The 19,578-nt window shown below is 39.6% G+C and overlaps 2 long non-coding RNA genes across 2 annotated transcripts; both read right to left on the minus strand.

Moving 5' to 3' along the window:
• Positions 1 to 1,327: 1,327 nt before the first annotated feature.
• On the minus strand, positions 1,328 to 2,785 carry LOC148647042 (uncharacterized). The gene is made up of 2 exons (XR_015927588.1): positions 2,361 to 2,785; positions 1,328 to 2,019 (listed from the first exon to the last, which is right to left on the minus strand). It is a non-coding gene; the product is annotated as an uncharacterized LOC148647042 (long non-coding RNA).
• Positions 2,786 to 13,614: 10,829 nt separating this feature from the next.
• LOC148647043 (uncharacterized) lies at positions 13,615 to 18,073 on the minus strand. Its single transcript, XR_015927719.1, has 2 exons — positions 16,373 to 18,073; positions 13,615 to 15,948 (listed from the first exon to the last, which is right to left on the minus strand). It is a non-coding gene; the product is annotated as an uncharacterized LOC148647043 (long non-coding RNA).
• Positions 18,074 to 19,578: the final 1,505 nt, after the last annotated feature.

Below are 19,578 nucleotides of genomic sequence, written 5' to 3' on the forward strand. Positions count from 1 at the left end.
GTGGGCAGATTTACTGTAGGAGAAGAGTGTGAGTGAGCAGAGTTACTATAGGAGAGTGTGTGTGAGTGGATTTACTGTGAGAGTGTGAGTGAGCAGAGTTACTGTAGTTACTGTAGGAGAAGCAACAGCAGCAGCACTCATCTGTCATGTGGAAGAACTGGAAGAGTTGATTGCAAGTCTGGCATTCTCATACACCTGAAATGAGCTTCTCCACTCTCTGAGTGTCAGAGCAGCTTTTAAAGAAAAGCACAGCAGTTACAGGGAGACAATACTGTGTTGAGTACTACCCCATAGATGTATAATATCTACAGTGATGCATACCTAAAACTGATTTATAACTAATAAGAAAGCAATATATTAAACTGATGGTGGTGTTAGTATTTAAAAAAATTTAGTTCTACCAGTACAAGAATAAGAGAAAAAGACCATCTACAACACAGACACACAACACAAAGTTATAGACACTTGTAAACATCTATACAAAACCCAAATACACTCTCACATCCCACACATTCCAGACACTAGACAGACTAACAGCTTCTTTCACTGAGAGAAGTTGTGTATTTGCTCTTGGGATGAGTGATCGGGCATGAAAATAGCTGTTGGTCTTTCAGTTCAGTTTGCCATCAGGAATTAGAAACAGCAGGATCAAATTTTAAGAAAACATTTTATTTTTAAGGAAACATGCACTTCACTATTGTATAATGTCATGTCTATCTTTGACTGTGCGGGCTTTAACATGATAACTGCAATACTCATCTGCAGACTTACTATATAGTGTCATGTTGATGTTTGTAAAATGTCCAGGTGATGTAATATTAATAAAATCTGAGATAATGCAAAATCTTAGTATTGCAAAAGGCATTAAAACCTGAGTCAACTTATGCTTAAACATTAGAAAATTTCACAGTGCAGCCACAAAGACTTAGATGTGTGTGAAAGCTGCTTAAACGGTGCCCTCCAGTGCTGACTGCAGGTCAGTATCAGCCTGTATTGTGTGGACAGGCTGTCGGACCTTCACTAGTCGCACAACAGATGTTATGACTGTGAGATATTTAGATACAAGTGAAGTGTAGCTGGACTACTGTCCCTGTGGAGTGAAAGAATTTTTTTCCCCATACCGATCTTTAAATTAGTAACAAGTCTCCTACTTTAATACCACCTGATCAGAATGAAACACTGGTATCTAGAAACTGGTGATCTAAGGTGATTTTTTAATGCATTAGGCTTTGTGGAAAACGTTCTGAATCAACAAGAAGTGGTTGAAACATGCAGGTCACTTGTCATAATTATCTTCAAGATGATTTTTAAAAGAACAAAAATATCCTTATTCCAATTTCTTTAAAGTTTATGAACTGACTTTGATACACAAAGTGGAGAACAAATGACGTTAAACTGGATGAATGATGGGTTTTTAAAGTGGATTCTTCTACTGGGGGAGGAATTTAGTGTATAATCTCTACATGTTTTCAATAATTTTAGTGGAAAAAAACAGTTCCATCAAGAAACGGCAACACTAACCTAACTGAATTTAAATAATTGTCTGAGATTTCCAGTGAGTTTGTGTGCAACTGAGCCCCTCCACAGGCTGTGTCCTGTGTCTTTCCCTTCACCCTCAGCACCTGCAGGAGGTCCCAGCTGCAGCAGTGCAGTTGCTGTGCAGTCCTGCTGAGGGAGGTTTTTGTACGGGTGTGTAACACTGTGTGAACAGGCCACTAGTAGAATGAGCCAGACAGTAATAATCTGCTGCATCTTCAGCCTGGACTCCTGTGATGGTCAGAGTGAAGTCAGTCCCAGATCCACTGCCACTGAAACGCTCTGGGATCCCAGTCTGAGGGGTAGTTTCTCCATAGATCAGGAGTTTAGGAGCTTCTCCAGTTTTCTGTTGATACCAGGCTAGTAAGTGTTTAGAGTTATAAATGTACACTGCAGAACTGGTCTTACAGCTCAGAGTGAGTGTCTGTCCAGGAGCAGTAGATATTACTGGAGTCTGAGTCACAGTAATCTGTCCACTGGATTCTGAAAAGGAAAGATAAAACAACCTATGAGGAGGAAAAAACTAAAATTATTTTATAAGGTACTTTTTATGATTTCACTGTTTTCATGCTATACTCTGTTCATTTTAGATAACTTATTTCTAAAATCATTTCAAACCCATTCATACCCTGAACCCAGATGAGGAGTGTCCAGATAAAGATGGTGATGAAAGTCATTGTTGCTGTGGGTTCTGTTGCCATGAAGTGCAGCTCTTAGTCATGAAGTGTTAAACTCACAGAGCTATAAACACTCCCAGAGCACTGAAGCATGTGCTGTGTCATGGAAATATAACTATCAAGGAAGCCACAAGGGAGAGTTCTCACCTGAGTAAGGTCTTTATTTCAATATTGCAATATTGCGAGCCCTGCTGCCACTTCACAAAGTGCAACCAGAGACTCAATTTGTTACAAGCAGTACAGGGTTTTTATAAGATGTTGCGCTGTAAGAGAAAGCTCAGCACTTTGTCCCTTCTAAAACTTCCCCTTTCCCTAAGACAAAACAGATTACATCATAAAACGAAAGAAGAAGCACCACTAGATTTGTTATTCAAAGCTTATCAGTTACTTTAGGCTAATCTAACGACCCAGACAACATATATTGTTTTGGTACATTGTCTTCTAAAGTAACCTAAACAGTGTACTTTGTTGACGCACTGTTTTCTAAAAATCTGCATGTACTGTAGCACAGCAGTTACATCCTTGAAATATATTTTCTAAAAGAACCAATATATTTTTTGCATAGCTCTCTACATTTTAAGAATCGATTTACTTATTAGATTTCAATTTCAGCTGCCAATGCAAAGTGTCTCTTCTATGAAAATTGTCTTCCTGGGTTCAGCAGTACTTTTAGCCAGTCAGTGCTGGAAACACAGGCTTGGTGCTGTGTGTTTTGACAAAGCAAGATGAGCAGTTTAGCAATTACACTCCCAGGACAGCAGGACTGGAGAAAGAACAGCTTAATACGGAGCAGAGGATGAGACCAGCTGAATCCTTATTCTACTCAACACAGCTGGAAAGGAGTGTCAAGAGTCTGGTTAAAGCAGTGCTTGGCTTTGTGTGCTCAGACACAGCAGGAATATGAGGCTTAATTGAATAACTATGTACCAGGGATTTAAACATGGTGTAAATAGTTTCATATTTAATTTGCCAATATTTGACATTAATTAATGTTCTCACAGCATTCACATAACAGTGATTAAATTTCTTCCCATTTAAAGCATTTTGTTTGTAGAGGTGAAGAGTGAGATGCTGAATACTTGTGACAACTCCGATACTCAAGTAGTTTCTTTTCCTGCTCTGAAGAAGGTTGCCCTATGGTGCGTTTTTGTTTTTGAAATAATAAAAAACAAATGTAAAGTTGACCTTGTTATACCTAGGTAATAAAGCCATGGGTTAATGATTGTCTACAGTACAGAATCACATCTTATAAGACCACAGAGAGGAGAGAAGAGGCGAGAGACAGCAAGAAGAGAGAGGACAGGGAGAGGGAGAAGGACAAGAAGAGGAGAAGCAGGAAAGAAGAGAGGAGAGACCACAAGAGAGGAGTTGAATCTTGCTTGCAACAGGCGAGAGCCTCTACTTCATGATCATCCAAACAAAACCTGACTGGAGCTAAGTATTTGAACCTTGCTAGTGTAGTGTGCTCTCACGAGGCACCAGTTCTGTAGGGTTTTGGGCATTTACTGGGACAATTATTAATTGTAGCAGTAAGTCACAAAATGATTCTTTTAATGGCTTTAGAATCCAACCATGCGGTATAACTCAAACAACGCACACACACAGGTACTAATACACAAGAATACATTTATTAATACATAAAATATGAATGTAAACCTATCAGATCTTATCGTGAGGGTTATCAGAATACAAAAGATATATATTCATTCAGTTACGAAGAGTTACATACAGATGCAGCCATTCAAAATGCGCGGTACAAACCCGTGGTACAGTAATCTACCCACAAGCCACCATGGGGCACTGTAGGGTACCGCGGTAAGTGATTGGCTGGCCAAAATGACCGACAGGGGCACTCGTGGTGCATTGGTTGGTAGTGAAAAGATTTAATCATTTAATGTCTTTACTGTGCACATTTTAATCCGCTTAGTTTTGAATATTTATATGGAATTTTACCACTAAAGGGAAATTTTAGTAGCTGAGCATAAAAAGAAGAGGAGCATAACGCATCTGAAGGTCATAAACGGTATTAATTTAGGAACATAAACATTACTGTATGTACATAAACTGTACTATGTATGGCTGGTCTTGATAGTTTAAAGAAAAAATACACACCAGTCTTTCATTTCTCCCTAAACATTTTAAGCATGAAAGTTTTATGAAACGGTACCCAAATATGCGATTGCTGTATAGAATGAATTTCAATTAAAAAAAAATTATTTAACATGAAAATTAAGCTGTTTACATCTTCCGCCTCAGAACAGTCACCCGTTGCTACCCAACGCAGAAACACAGCCACTAACTAGCAAAGAGAGGACATTAGCTAGCCAATATGATAAAAAAATAAATAGATAGATAGATACTTTATTGATCCCGTGAGGGAAATTGCAGTGCAACAGCAGCTTAACACACACAACACAGCCACAGTGTAACGAATTATATACTAATAGTACAATACATACAATACAATACAAGAGTTACTCACAGTCCGGACACACAAGAGGAAACTAGAACAGCACAGTACACAGAAAATCGTATCACACGTATGAATATAAATATAGATGTAACCATAGATATAAATATAAATATAAATGTATTGCACAGGTCCCTGGCATATATTGCACAAAAGTGGTTGTAAACGGGAAAAAGAAAAAGAAAAAGAAAGAGAACAGATGTAGCAGTATATGTGTATATGCGTTTAGTCCAGAAACAGGTCACTGTCGCTGTTGCCTCTGCCAAGACGCAAGGTGGATGCGTTGTACAGTCTTATGGCAGACGGCAAGAATGACCTCCTGTAGCGCTCCCTGTCGCACCGTGGGTGAATCAGTCTATTGCTGAACGTGCTCTTCATTCCTGCAAGCCTGTCATAGAGGGGATGGGAGAAGTTGTCCATGATGGCCTCCAGTTTGGACATCATTCTCCTCTCAGCCACTACCTCCAAGGGGTCCAGGTCAGACCCAATGACAGAGCTCGCTCTCCTGATGAGCTTGTTCAGCCTTTTGGAATCTACTGCTCTAATCCCAGAGCCCCAGCACACCACTGCGTAGAAAATGGCACTCGCTACCACCGACTGATAAAACATGTGTAGCATCTTACTACACACATTGAAGGACCTGAGCCTCCTCAAGAAGTAAAGTCGGCTCTGTCCGTTCTTATAGATGGCCTCGATGTTCTTAGACCATTCCAGTCTATCGTCGATGTGCACTCCCAGGTACTTGTACGAGTCCACCATCTCCACGCCACTCCCATGGATGTAGACAGGAGTAGGTTTGACCTTTTTCCTCCTGAAATGATTATTTTGTTTATTTCTTTTGCACATTTATTTGAACATTTCCATCGATTGTACAAGCACTTGGAAACTGTCCAATCCCTAGTTCAACAGGCATTTTCTTTTACGCTGCGGGCATATTCCCGGTCTGGCGCCGGTCTGTGTCTTCTAGGATATAATGCCAGCGAACTCTTGTTTTTATGTCCACTATAACAGACAATCTCCTTTGCTTTTAACCGAGCGTTTAATAATTTCCTAAAATGAAAATGATTTACTTTATTTCCCTCATGGGATCAATAAAAGTATCTATCATCTGTCTAAACTATGGGACAGAATTCTGGGGTCTCCCCATACCAGAGATTATGGTAGGGCTTCAAAATGGTGATTGGCTGACACCATCTGACACCCCTCTAATTGGAGCAAAAAGACGTGCTGGTTTGCTATACATACAGTACTGTACCAGGAAGAGGATTTCTTTCTATTCGAAACGTGTATTTTAAAAGTTTAAGAAGTAAAAACCTTACAGCGTACACAGATTTCTAAACTGATCAGGATCGTTATCTTTGTCTTATGCATAATAATGTTCACCGCTCTGTCCAGCAAATTAATAATAAACTTTATTTTATATAGCGTTTTAAACGAATAAGTAATTATATTGCTCAAACCTAATCACTTATTCTACATAAACACAGCGTAATTGCTCTCTGAAAATGCTTTTTCTTTTTATTTAGGCTCAGATTTCAACTATACAGATGCAGCCATTCAAAATGCGCAGGCGATACCGCATTATTTTCCGGTACGCTGTACGCAGTCTACCGCGAGTTACCGGTAAATACCGCAAGTTACCAGTAAATACCGCTAGCAAAATAATAGTATCTGGAATTTCCGCAAGGTGGAGCTAATAAAGCTCAACCTTTCATGTTTGAGCTGTAGCCATCAAAGTCTTTAACGAAGATATTACTAATAGTATTAATAATAAATGACCTTGGACAAGCTGTAAACTCAAAGTATTGCCCTGGTCCACATTCTTTTTTTCATTGACCGTCTTTGTAAAAGTAACACCACAGCATTTCGCAATCACGCATTTTTTTCCAATCATGCAAAGTACAGTAATTTTTGAGAAGCAATTCACCATGCCTTTCACATGCTCATAAAAGAGATTGATTTAGGAACATAAACATATTACCGTATGCAAACTGTACTGTATACAGTATGTATATGTATATTTAATGTCTTAACTGTGGCCGTTAAAGTATTGAATATTTATATGGAATTTTACCACTGAAGGGAAATCTTAGTGCCTGAGCATAAAAAGAATAGGAGCATACTGCAATGCGTGTGAAGGCCATAAACGATATTAATTTTGGAACATAAACATACAGTATATGGCTGGTCTCGGTACTTTAACGAAAACATACACGAAACATGGTTTCATTATGACCAGAATCGGTCTTGAGATATTTTTAACTTGATTTAAAGTATTTGAGAGGTATGTCTTGACACCGATACTACGTAAATACTGCTCACGTACTGTATATGTGTCTAGGTTTATATTATGCATTTCATACGGTCAAATTACTTTTGAGCAACTGATAAGAAGTGCGAAACGGTATGCCCAGGGCGTTTTAGTTTCGTTTTGTGCGGGGACTGCTTTAACTATATCGCCATGGATTGATTAGAGATATCAAGTACATACAAGTCATTTTTTAAATGTTGTAGTTCGTCTTGTAAAAATGTTACGAGAACATCATCTGTCAACAATTACACAGGTTCTGTTTCCATATTGCGGATTTTGGTTACGTAATATTATTTTCTAATTTCACGTTGTGAATATATGATTTGGGCAAACAGAGCCGGAAAGAAGTACATTATGGGTTGTTGTTTTTTTTTTGCAGTTTTATCTAGAACAAGCGATGCTTAAACCTTTGTCTGATTCTTGTGAAACTATCCACACAACAGTTACCTACAGTAGAAGTTGACTTCAGTGATGTCACTGATGGGATGTTTCTAAAAATCCATCCTCTGTAAAACGTCTTCTCTAGTTGTCCTGCATATGTATTCGCTAATGAAGCTGTGTGTTCTGAGCCTGGTTCTCTACATTTCTGTATGAACCAGTTTAGAGGGCTAAAGACAGCTTGTGTTTAAATTGAGTGTAAGGTAATTTATGCTTCTAAAGTCATGGTCAGCATTTATTATTGTACTGTGCTGTAAACTTGTTCTGTGCCTAATTACATTATTTTATAGCTTTATCAAATCTGTACATTGTCTGTCGATAATGTTTCTGTAGTGCTTTTTCAGCACTCTGCATGTGACTGCGCCGGTGGCGCTGTGTGTTAGTTTCCTGACTCCCATGTCACACGGTCTGTGATTAAATCCCATGGAACTATGACTTTATTTTTTAACAAACATTTCTTTGAAAAAATGAAACGTTTCCCTTGGTCAGAGATTAAATAAAACCTCACTCGCACCAAACAAATTTATATTTCTAAATATCACAACATGATCGGATTTAAGTCTTTTTAATAACAATGAATAGTCACCTATGCGTTACAAAATAAACATTTATATTGATTTGAATCGCGTTTTGATTTAAATCGTAAACGCGTGTTTAAATATATGTGTTTAAAGGCGATATACTGTATAAAAGCGCTGATTCTTATGGAATGTGTTCCGCCGGGGATTCAAAAAAATTTTTTTTTTTAATCGCGTATCTAAGGAAAATAGCAGTATAACTTTGTTCATGCACATCATTATACAGTATCTCATTTTGTATTTCTATAAAAAAAAATCGTTTGCCCAGCCACTATTGTTGTTATTGTTTTTATCCTGTAAAGCGCTTTGAGGAGCACAGCTTTTTCACCACTTAGATTACTTTTTGACACCATCCTTACACAAAGCAGAAACTGATTGTATTTTCCGATGACATACTGTACAAGTGCAAAGATTACAGATTTTAATTGTCTTTTTTCTGAACCAGGGAAAATCTGATCATGTTTCTCTATAACAATAATAACAAACTTTATTTTACATATCACCTTTAAAAGTGGCATCTGAAAACAATACAGTAGATCGAAAAACAGTTAAAAGGGACCAAAGTATTTACAAAGTAAATACCCAGACAAGCGCAAACGTGTTTTTAATAAAATGCTTTTATTCATTCAGCAGAGAGAGAGCGTAAAACCTGGGCGTAACAGCTGTTCCTTTTTCTGATCACTCGCTCTCTGGATAAACGTCTCACCTGTCCTGTTCTTTGTTTTCCTAATTTGCTGATTATGCCTTCTGCAATCCACTCCTGTCCTCACACCTAAAGAAGACTATTTTAAATTTCTTTGCGTAGTCCATTGTGCAAGTAACCCTTGTACTGTATGTGCTGTCCTTAAGGTGATATCACATAAAGGTGATATGTAAAATAATGTTTTTTATTATTGTTATAGAGAAACATGATCAGATCTTCCCCGGTTCAGAAAAAAAGATCTAAAGTATACTAGTTAAGAAAAATAAATCTAAACGGGGAGAAAGCTATGCTGAAAGCTGAAGACAAAGATATCAATTTATGTTGCATTTGTCTGATTGTGAATCAAAAAACACATATATTTAAACCCGCGTTTGCGATTTAAATCAAAACGCGATTTAAATCAATATAGATGTTTATATTGTAACACCTAGGTGACTATTCATTGTTATTAAAATGACTTAAATTCATGTTGTGATATTTAGAAATATACATTTGTTTGGTGCGAGTGAAGTTTTATTTAATCTCTGAGCCATACTGATTCTTATGGAAGAATGATTTTCAACCATGTCATTTTATATAAAGGGGAGATATGTACGTGTTACTGAAGCTAAAAGTTTAGCCTTTGTCACTAATGTAACCACTAAATAAAAACATATAGAAATCCCTACATTACAGACTGTATATGGCTGGTATTGGTAGTTCAAAGAAAAAATACACACCAGTATTCCACTTTCTCCCTAAACATTTTAAGCATCAGAGTCTTACATGTGGTTATTTCGGAAACGTTTGTACGTGCTCCTTCTGACCATGTTACTGTTTACTGTTACTGACCATATTAAGTTTAAGTGCCTGTGGGCACTTTTCCTGTCCGTGGGGGGTGGACCGTCTTTAGAAGGTTAGTCTGTTCTACTCTGAGAATGTAGAGGGGGTGGAAAGTAATTCCGTGTCACATTAACTAACCTCTTCAGTTTATTCCGCCAGACAGTACATGAATATAATTATATCGTTATTAATTTGTTTAGATATGCGATTCTTTTAATACAGTCTTTGCTGTGCTCTAGAGGATCCTTGTGATATTTCGAGCTCTGGTTGAATGATAAGTGTCGCAGTTTAAATAATTTTCGTAGTGAGAAATTATGAAACGCTCTGTTAAAAGCAAGGGAGTTTTTATGTCCGTTGCAGTAAAAGAAAATGCCTGACAAAGTAGGGCTTGGACAGATTCCAAGTGCTTGTACAAATGTGCTAAAGAAATTATACTTTGAGTTTACAGCTTGTCCAAAGTCATTCATTATTAATACTATTAGTAATATCTTCGGTAAAGGCTTTGATGCATAAATATTTCTGATAAAGGTAGGTTGTGTACTTTTGTCCAACTGAGCAATCTTGCTTTCATAAAATATACCAACTTTTTATTGACTGATGATTAACATGCTGTAATACACAATTTAAATTTAAAAGCTCAAATGCTGTACATGAGAGGTTAAGCTTTATTGGCTCCTCCTGGCGGTTTTACAAGGTGATGCCGGATACTTTCCGGCATGACGTCAAATGACGCGATTTACCCTGTGATACTGCGTGATACTGCGACACGTCCACCGGGGTATACAGCGAAATACCCCACCCATTTTGAATGGCTGCATCTGTATATCAACAGGACATACGTTATATCATTCATTTAGACCGTTTCGTAAATGAACTTGGTTATAACTTCTACATTGGATACTCAAAACAAGTACATAACTCTTAGGAATTAAATTGATATCAACTGGTTGGGATAACAATTGAATTCTCGAGCTGTAATGCAGTGAAGTTGAATACTCATCCAATCTCTAGGAATTCAGATCTCCTGCGGGCTCTCTGGCTCCGTGCCAGGCTGTGCTGTGCAGGTTGCGACGGTGCACTGCTGATGCTCACTGACCGGCTAGTTAGTGTTGGCTTTAACTCGTAAAGTTTGTGCACAGGAGAAAAGATGACTGTGGGTCCCAGCAAGTCAGGAAGAGGACCGGTTCGTTCCTGATGAAGCGCTAGTTCTGAATACTGATTCAGCTGTCCACAGTTCCGACCTGTTCACGAGGCTTGCTGCTGATGCTAACCTCGGGTGGATCCTCTGGTTACTCTCTGGCAACCTCTGCTCTCGACTCTTAGAACAAAGGAAAGTGCACTCGGACACACTGGCCGTTCCGTGGTTGTCCGGGCTGAGTCTCAGGATGGTCAAGAGGCGCGCTGCGAGAAAATCCTGCCCTTGGGAGCCTTTCTGCTCCTGGGCTGTCCTGGCCTGGAATTGTCTCGCACCCCTGGAATTCTCCTTTGAGTTCTCCTTTGAGATTCTCTTCAGGCTCTCTGTGTTGCCTGTTTTACCTGGAGGAACTTCAGCTCGTTCATTGGCTGAAAGTTTCATGGGCATCAGAGACCCACGTGGGTTACTTGGCCCTACCAGTTCCTGATTGGTTGATCAAGGTGAGATATGAGCCATTTACTCCTGACACCTAGGAATGCAGTCCAGATGTCCATCTGGCACTCCCTAAATAGATAGGCGCCAATGGATGATAGCCAGGCTTAGCTAAGTGCATCCCCATTTGGGAGCTGTCCCTTATCAAAGGAAAACATCTTTAAATCAGCCTGCATGAATAGTTTCTCTGTGGCTGCGCCACAGAGATGAAGAGAGAGATGGGGCCTCATTTAGGAAAGCACAGCAGCACTTAATTCTGTCTTATTAATAAGCCTCACCGCTACACTAGAGAAAGCATGCTATTCTGTGTTTCTAGGGAACTTGGGTTTCCTGGGTAAAAGATACCTCAGACTTTCCTGTTTAGGGTGCATTTTTAGAATAGAGAGGTAGGGTCCCAATTATTTTGTGGCACTGAGGTGCAGAGAGAGATTTAACTGCAGGTTGTATTGCATTTATTAAGAAGGTAGCTTATCTTTCATGTGGCCTCTGTAGGCATTAAAAGTAATACTTAGTAGAAGTCTGGGGTTTCTCTGGGTGATTAGGATGTTAGGCCTCTGAAATGCCTTGTTTGTACATAGTGTAAACATAGTAACTTGTGTTCTGCTGTGTGTAGTGTATGTCTTATCATTAATAATACATATTTGTTCAACGAAGTGTGTTTGGATTATTAATTTTTCACCAAAGCTGTGTCAAAGAATTCACGTGCCTTTAATTATACCGTTTCCCCAAAATTCCAGTTTTTCACAATTTTTTTACTTTTGTTTGTTTGTATTATCTTTACTTCGCTATTACCTTGCCCAAACGTATTATATCAACCTCTGTGCTCTTTTGTACCCTATTCCTTGTCTACTCTCGTTTTCCCTTATTTGTATTCCTAGGACACTTGTGTATTTGTGTGAACTTTTGTGTAAAGGTTAGTTTAGGTTGTCAGGTACGTTGTGCACACGTAGTTGGCCTTTGTCTTGTATGGTTTTGGGTAGTTAGTGAAGGTATAGCTGAGGGTTTGAAGACGCTGAAGACTGCGTGTTTCGGGTTTTGTTTTGGTAGTTAGGTCAGCTTTCCCTCACTTTATTAGCCAGCTCCATTTTATTTGTTGTTTTCTTTCCTTTGGCACCACTCTAGTTCCCTTTACCTGTGTGTTATTGTGTCCTGTAATTGTACCAGTCACTTATTCACTTTAAAATAAATCTCTTTTGCATCAACCTTGTTATCACACTTCCTAAGTCCCTCACCAGAAACCCACCTGCATCCAAATCCATCCTAAATGTTACACCCTTTTACCCCTAGACACGTGGGGTCATAACATATGCTTAGAAAAATGTGTTCCAAAATACAGATTGTAAGTGGCAGACAGTGCTAAAAAGTGAGGAGGTTAGTTATACACACCGTAAACAGAGTGGGAGTTAGCTCTTCCTGCAGAATTTAGAGAACTTTATAGAATTCAGTTGTATATTCATCACTTGCCTAAGCATTTGCCTATCTTAAGGTTTTTAATTGTAGTTTTAAAGTCATCTTTAGTTATCGGAGGAATAGGGATGTTATTCTGATCTTCTTATACTCCAAGTTAATTACATTTTTAAAAGTATGATTCAGTTTTACCAACCATACCCTTTACATCATTTGTACTGTGTAAATCTTGATAGAATTTGGCAAATAATCTTGAACTATTTTGGTTCTTCTAGTAATCGGTTGTTTTGACTTTTATCTTGTATTTATAATAATGCCTGATTTTTAAAAAAAACATTGTTCTTTAACAAATTCTGTTCCTGAACAATGTTCTTTGTTCTTTTGAAATCTAGATGTTTAGCAGCCCTTTGGCCACTTTCATAATATTTCAGTTTAGTAAGAACCAGGGGTTGCTCACCATGTACTGTTAGCAACTCTTCCAAATGCCTTCATACTGTAGCTCTGATTTAAGGTATTAATCCATCCATTTTCTAAATACTACTTTTAATTCAGGGTATCAGGGGAGCCAGACTCTATCCTGGCAAGCACAAGGAAAGATACACAATAGAAGGTACTATCGTGGAATTTTATCGAAGAAGAGCCAGGAGAGGTATTAACTCAGTAAGGTCTTTATTCATATTACAATATGGGAAAAAGCCATCACCCCGTCTGTGCAAAGAAGTGAAAGCTGATTCAAAAACAAGCAGGGAGAGCCCTTGTTTTATATCTTTTTTAAGCTGATGCAACACTTCAAGGACAGGCAAAGCAGTAATTTTCCATTCCTTATAGGTTTCTGCTTTAAGCAAAGAAGAGCAGTTATTCAAATAGTTTCTCATACTCCCTTCTTCAAGCAGCAGAGATAAACATTATTAAAACATCCCATGCCCTTGACGAGGTGGGTGCTATCACACTTTGTTCTAAGTATCCAGCTGCTTCTCCTTTCCTTAGGACAAAACAGATTACAACATAAAAACGAAAGAAGAAGCACCAATATACTTTTTGCAAAGCTTATCAGTTACCTTCGGCTAATCTAATAACCCAGACAGTACATACTGTGTTGATACACTGTCTTCTAAAAGTAACCTAGACAGTGCGTACTTTGTTGACACACTGTCTTCTAAAAATCTGCACATAGCACAGCAGTTACATCCTTGTTATATATTTTCCTAAAGCTCTCTACATTTTAAGAATCAATTTACTTATTAGATTTCCATTTCAGTACACCAGTCCATCGCAGGACACACACACAAACACAGATACACACGTACTCATAGCAGGGCTAATTTTCCCAGAGCCAATTTACCTACCCCATACCTTTGGATGCCTCCCCACAGATAGCAGCCCTGGTCTGGAATTGAACCCAAGGCACCCTATCAATGTGCTGCCAGTCTCTGATATTCGAAGAGTTATTTTCCTGCCCATGGGGAGTGTTCCCTCTAGAGGTATCTGATGTTAATTTACTGAAAATATTATGGGAAGATTTGGTAAATTATAATTACAGTCTATTCCCAGTGCTCTCACAATGAGGGAGCATGCATTTATTAATTTTAATTTCCTACTCTGTCTTAGTCCAAGGCCAAGGTGCAAGATGAGCAGTTTAGCATTATTAACTCCCAGGACAGCAGGACTGGAAAGAGAGTAGCTTTATAAGCAGCAGAGGATGAGACACAATCAGCTGAGCCCATATTCCACTCAACACAGCTGGAACGGAGTGGAGCGTGGGGACTCTGGTTAAAGCAGTAATTGGGCTGTGTGTTCAGATACAGCAGGTTCACTAACAGCTCTGACATTAGCACCCCCTGGACAAGAGGTAGCTTAAAAAGAGTCCAAATCTTAAATGCAGAATTTAATGGACATACAGTATGAACTGTTCTGTAGTAGTATGTTAATCCAACAGCAGTAATTTCATTGTTTCCTCACTGACTCCAGTAATCCCAGGCACTCTAGGTTTGATGCAGAGAGATTTTTAGGCCCTGTATCATCTTGAGTTGAGCTCCTATGAGTTATTTTAAGTCCTTTATTCATGATCTCCATCCATATGTAATTTCGTCAAGACTCCTGCCTGCCTCACGTTTCTGTGTTAAGAGGCTCAGAGTGTCATGACATTGGATTTCCTGTCTATTTGGGAGCAACTTGTAATTCACTCTTAATTCTTCATACTGTGGAACAGCCCTGAGAAGCAAGAGGAGGGGGAAGAACAGGCCATGTGATGAGATTAATTGAAATATTAATTAAATGTAAAATAAATTGCTAATAAACAGCTGGAAGGAAACAATCTGGTCTATTCTCCACTTAGTGGGTCTCTCAATGGGGAACTGGGCAGGATTAATCCCTGAAGAGGGCCCCAGAATTTAGAGAGGTCCATGAGATGTGCTTAATGTTTATTTTTAACTTATATATAAAGTGTTTTCATGCATATTATTTTAACTTGACCTGTCTTTGATTTTCCATGTCATTAATGCCAGGCTGCAATGTGATTTCACACAGACATACAGTAGGCTTGCATAAGTTCCTGTTCATTAAGCTGTTGCCTAGCAACAAAGAAAAAATGCACATTGTAGTGGGTTCGATCTGCTCACTTTGAACTATCGCCAACTCCCACACAAAGAAAAACGAATACGTGCGGATCTGTGTAACTGAATTAATTGAGAAGCAGCCATTATTGAACGGTATTATGCTGTTAAAGGGATTTTTGTACACAGTTTGTCACGATCGTCATCCCTCCTCTTAAGGGCGCTCCGACCCTTTCATATTTTAGTTTATTATGTGTACCTGCCCCTTGTTTTGCCTGTTATTATTTAAGCCCGGCGTTCCCGCTATTCCTGGCTCAGCATTGGAAGATGGACGCCCGGAAGCCCACCTACTAGCAGGTCCAGAAGACAACCTACGGCACAGGCTTCATCATGGCATCCTGACTGGCTAAGACCGGGGCTCATCCTGCTTTTATCTTCCTGGTTCCCTGCTCCTGTTCCGGATTTTAACCTTGTCTGTCTTGGATGACTATCCTAGTACCTGGACCCTGTATTGCGCCCGGGTTTCCCTTTTTGGACTGTTTGGACTTGTTCGCCATGCCCCCTGAGCACCGGATCACCATCATCACGCCCCCCTGTCTGTCTTCCTAGCCTCATCCTCTTTGTGTTTTCCCTGTTGTCCTTCTCCAGTCTCTTCCGGATCATACTGTCTGCATAGGGTCCAAAATACGCACTATAGAGTCAGGACCAACTCCCGTGACACCGTTTAACTTGTTGAATATTCATTAACTTCGTGCAGAAGATTCTGAAACGGCACTCCAATCTGTCCAAAAGCAGGGACGTCGCTAATGACCATGTCCAGTCTTGCTCTGAAGGAGAAGAGTGGACACTCGCTCATGAATGAACACTACATCTCCACCTGTGTCTCAGGTGAAACTGCAGTTTCAGAAAACCCTTTTCAAAAATCCTTGAAGGAGGTCAATTCTTTACATTTAAGATATATAATGACAGATTGAAAGATAGAATTATATATGTATTTTAATTTTGCAATAACATTAGAAATGCATGAAAATTACACAGCTCTTTTAACTTTACCCTAAAATACCAAGGCTTGGTGAAGCAAAGCAGTTGTACTTGTGTGCCTGTGCTTAATTTGTGTTTTCAGTGATTTATGTTGTAAAAAAAAAGATTCTAAAGGTGTGAGCCTGGTTAGTACCTGGATGGGAGACCTCCCGGGAAAAACTAAGGTTGCTGCTGGAAGAGGTGTTAGTGGGGCTAGTAGTGGGCGCTCACTCTGAGGTCTGTGTGGGTCCTAATGTTCCAGTATAGTGACGGGGACACTACACTGTGAAAAGACACCAGGGTAAGCAGGGGTGTTTTTCAGCTTCCTATCCAAATTTCCCCCTGGCCTTTACCAATCATGGATAGATGGATGTTTGCCCCTTATGTCTTCCAGCATGTCCGGCATGTCCAGCAACATCCTGCTGCTGTTTCCATAACATTCGTTTTTTACAGAACAATGCCTTGTGTCCAACCTCCAACATGGAGGACCTGACACCCAATGTGGGAGACTAATCCACTACCCTGAGATTATGAGTCTCATGCTACCAACAGGTCGAGGCCCTTACCAATCATGGCCTCCTAACAATTCCCATCTATGAATTAGCTTCATCACTCTGTTCTCCTCCCCACTGATAGCAGATGTGTGGGGAGCTTTTCTGTAGTCTGTTGAAATGCGTTAAACATTTGCACCTGTTAGCACTGAAGGGATCCTGAAGCCATTAAAGAAGAATGACCTGGAGAAAAGAAGTCAGTGTTTTAAAATGAGAGGTTAAGTAACATTTCTAATCCAAGTATTTTGCAGCTATCATAGAATTTAACATCTGTTTTTCCACAGTAATGGCCAAGGTCCATCCCAGTGGTGGTAAGGTTAGGCTACACTTTTGCTTGAGTGCAGAAATTTCTATTTGGATTGTGAAAGGTGTTTTGAAAATGTGGTGCAATTAGCCATATTGGCTGTTCACAGGTTTGTGGGGGTTTAAAATGTATTTGGATTACAGACGGAGGGGTAAGTCTAGAGCAGGGGTTCCCAACCAGTCGATCTTGCCAGTCGATCAATCGGAATAACGTTTATGGGCTATTTGACTATTTCTTTTTTTCCATAGCCTAAAAATTCATTCAGATCTGTGCATGTAATGTCATACATTTTACTGCCCTTGTGTGTGTTTAGCCCTTGTCGAATGGGTTGTAAAAGTCTCTTCCCTGAGTGCTGGCTGACACTGAAAAAAAAAGGATACAGGAGATCTGTAAATAAAGAGTGTTGTGTGTGCTACATTCTCTTGGTTATCGCCGCACAAACCCCACATTCACTATAGTGCACAGAGAAACAAAACAGACTGGCCGTGACAAGTTCACCAGCAGTTTGATAAGTTTGATTGCCTATTTGATAGTTGTAGTGTTTGAGCAAAAATGATGAAGTAAAGAGACTGAAAACTTACCGTTACCACAAGGAATGGGAGCATGATTATTTTTTGTACAACTGCATTCAAATCTGCAATGCTAGCGTCTACGTAAAAAAGGGAAATATAGAAAAACATTTCAAAACTGCACACAAAACGTATGATGTGGACTTTCCCGCTTATAGTGAGTTATGGAAAAGAAAGGAGGAAAAATTAAAATCTCAGCTAGCAGCAGTCAGTTTTCACAAAGCCTAATACAAGAGGGAAAGCGGCAATCATCGCATTGTTCAGTGTGAGCCACATCCTGGCTAAACACAACAAGTCATTCGGGGATCGAGAAGTAATAAAAAAAGCATTTGCTGTGGCTGCTGACTTGCTGATTGGAGATTTCAAAAACTAACATTTTTGGCAAGGTTCAGACAGCTTTTGCCTGACATTAAGGAGTTTCTCAAGTCATCTAAACATGGTTAATATGCCCAATTAGAGGATGACCAGTAGCTTCTGGATTTAACATTCCTCACAGACTTGACTGAACTGCTGAATGAGCTGAATGTTGAGCTGCAGGGACAAAATAAAAATGTCATCGACATGATCAGCAGTGTCAACACATTCCAAACAAAACTTAGTTCTCAAGTAAGCTACACCACTCAGCAGTACTGTAAGTAGTTCTGAGTCATGTGTGCTACAAAAGCGATTGTACGTGATTCCGAATTTTTGTTTTTATTTTTTAATGGGGTATTGGCTGCAAGGGAACATGCAAAGATGAATTTCATGCTAAAAAGTACAAAGAGGAAACACTGTGTGTTGTGAATGTGAATTGGGGTGGAGCAGTGTCACTGTGGCTAAGGATCTGTGCCTGTGGCCGGCAGGTTGCTCGTTCAAATCCTGTGGCTGGCAGAGGAATCCTCCTCCATTGGACCCTTCAGCAAGGCCCTTAACCCCAACTGGTCCAGGGGAGCTGTACAATGGCTGACCCTGTGCTCTGACCCCAAACTTCTCTTCTTGTCTGTGTGTCTGTGTCTCATGGAGAGCAAGCTGGGGTATGCGAAAAGACGAATTCCTAATGCAAGAAATTGTATATGGCTAATAAAGTCAAAGTGAAGTGATGTAAATTATGGAGCAGATGAGACTACTTGTCTTTGCCTATGGAATCTTTTGGCTCGTCATCTAGAAAAAAACATAATGGTGAAGTGACTTTCCACATAGACCCCACTACAGGATCAGAAGGTGAATCTACTGTAAGTTACCTGTAACTCCGCTGCATTGACCTGGAAAATGCAGAGGTTTTGGGGCAGGAGGCTAAATCCAATTGCAGGTGCATGAGCTGAGCAGGCTATATGTACTGTAGAAAGGCAAACCAATACACAATCCAAAGTCAAAGTCAAACAGGCAGGGGTCCAAGCCAAAGAAACTCAGGGCAAAGACGCATAGGTTGACCCAACGGACAGCCTGAAGCTGTAACTATGCAAGCAAGGATTCAGGCCAAGGAATCAATCACAAGAGTGAAAGCACCAAGGGTGATCCTCAAGAGAGGTCCGATGAAGCCAGCCGAGTAGAAACACAAGAGCAACTTAGTCCTGAGAAAAAGCAATTTGAAGCACAAAGACGTGGTCCAAAACAAACAATCACAAGTCAGAGATAACTAAGCAAAGAACACAAAGCTAGAGAATGCCGAGACAAGAGAAAACTCTATAACTCAGCAGACAGGCGCTGTCATAACTGGTCTTAAAAAACCTTGCTAGTAATTAATTGCACACAGGTGAAATTAATCTTCATCCTCATCTTTTGTCACTGAAAAAGCTAAGTGGGAGCTTGGTTAGCTGCCATGGGGCTTCAGGAGTGCAAACCAGTGCTTCTGTGACTGTGGACATTCTCACTCCAAAATGTAACAGCAACCAAATTCCAGTTGTCCTTCAAATGTTTCCTTACTTTACCTTTAAAATGATTTGCTCCTTCTTCAGCTTTTTAAACCAGGTCAAGTTTTATGTGTCATAAAATTGAATACACAATGCATTTTATACAAACTAAACTGGTTTTATA

The sequence above is a fragment of the Lepisosteus platostomus genome, chromosome 16, assembly GCF_059453375.1.
Source record: "Lepisosteus platostomus isolate fLepPlt1 chromosome 16, fLepPlt1.hap1, whole genome shotgun sequence".
Lineage (NCBI taxonomy): Eukaryota > Metazoa > Chordata > Actinopteri > Semionotiformes > Lepisosteidae > Lepisosteus > Lepisosteus platostomus.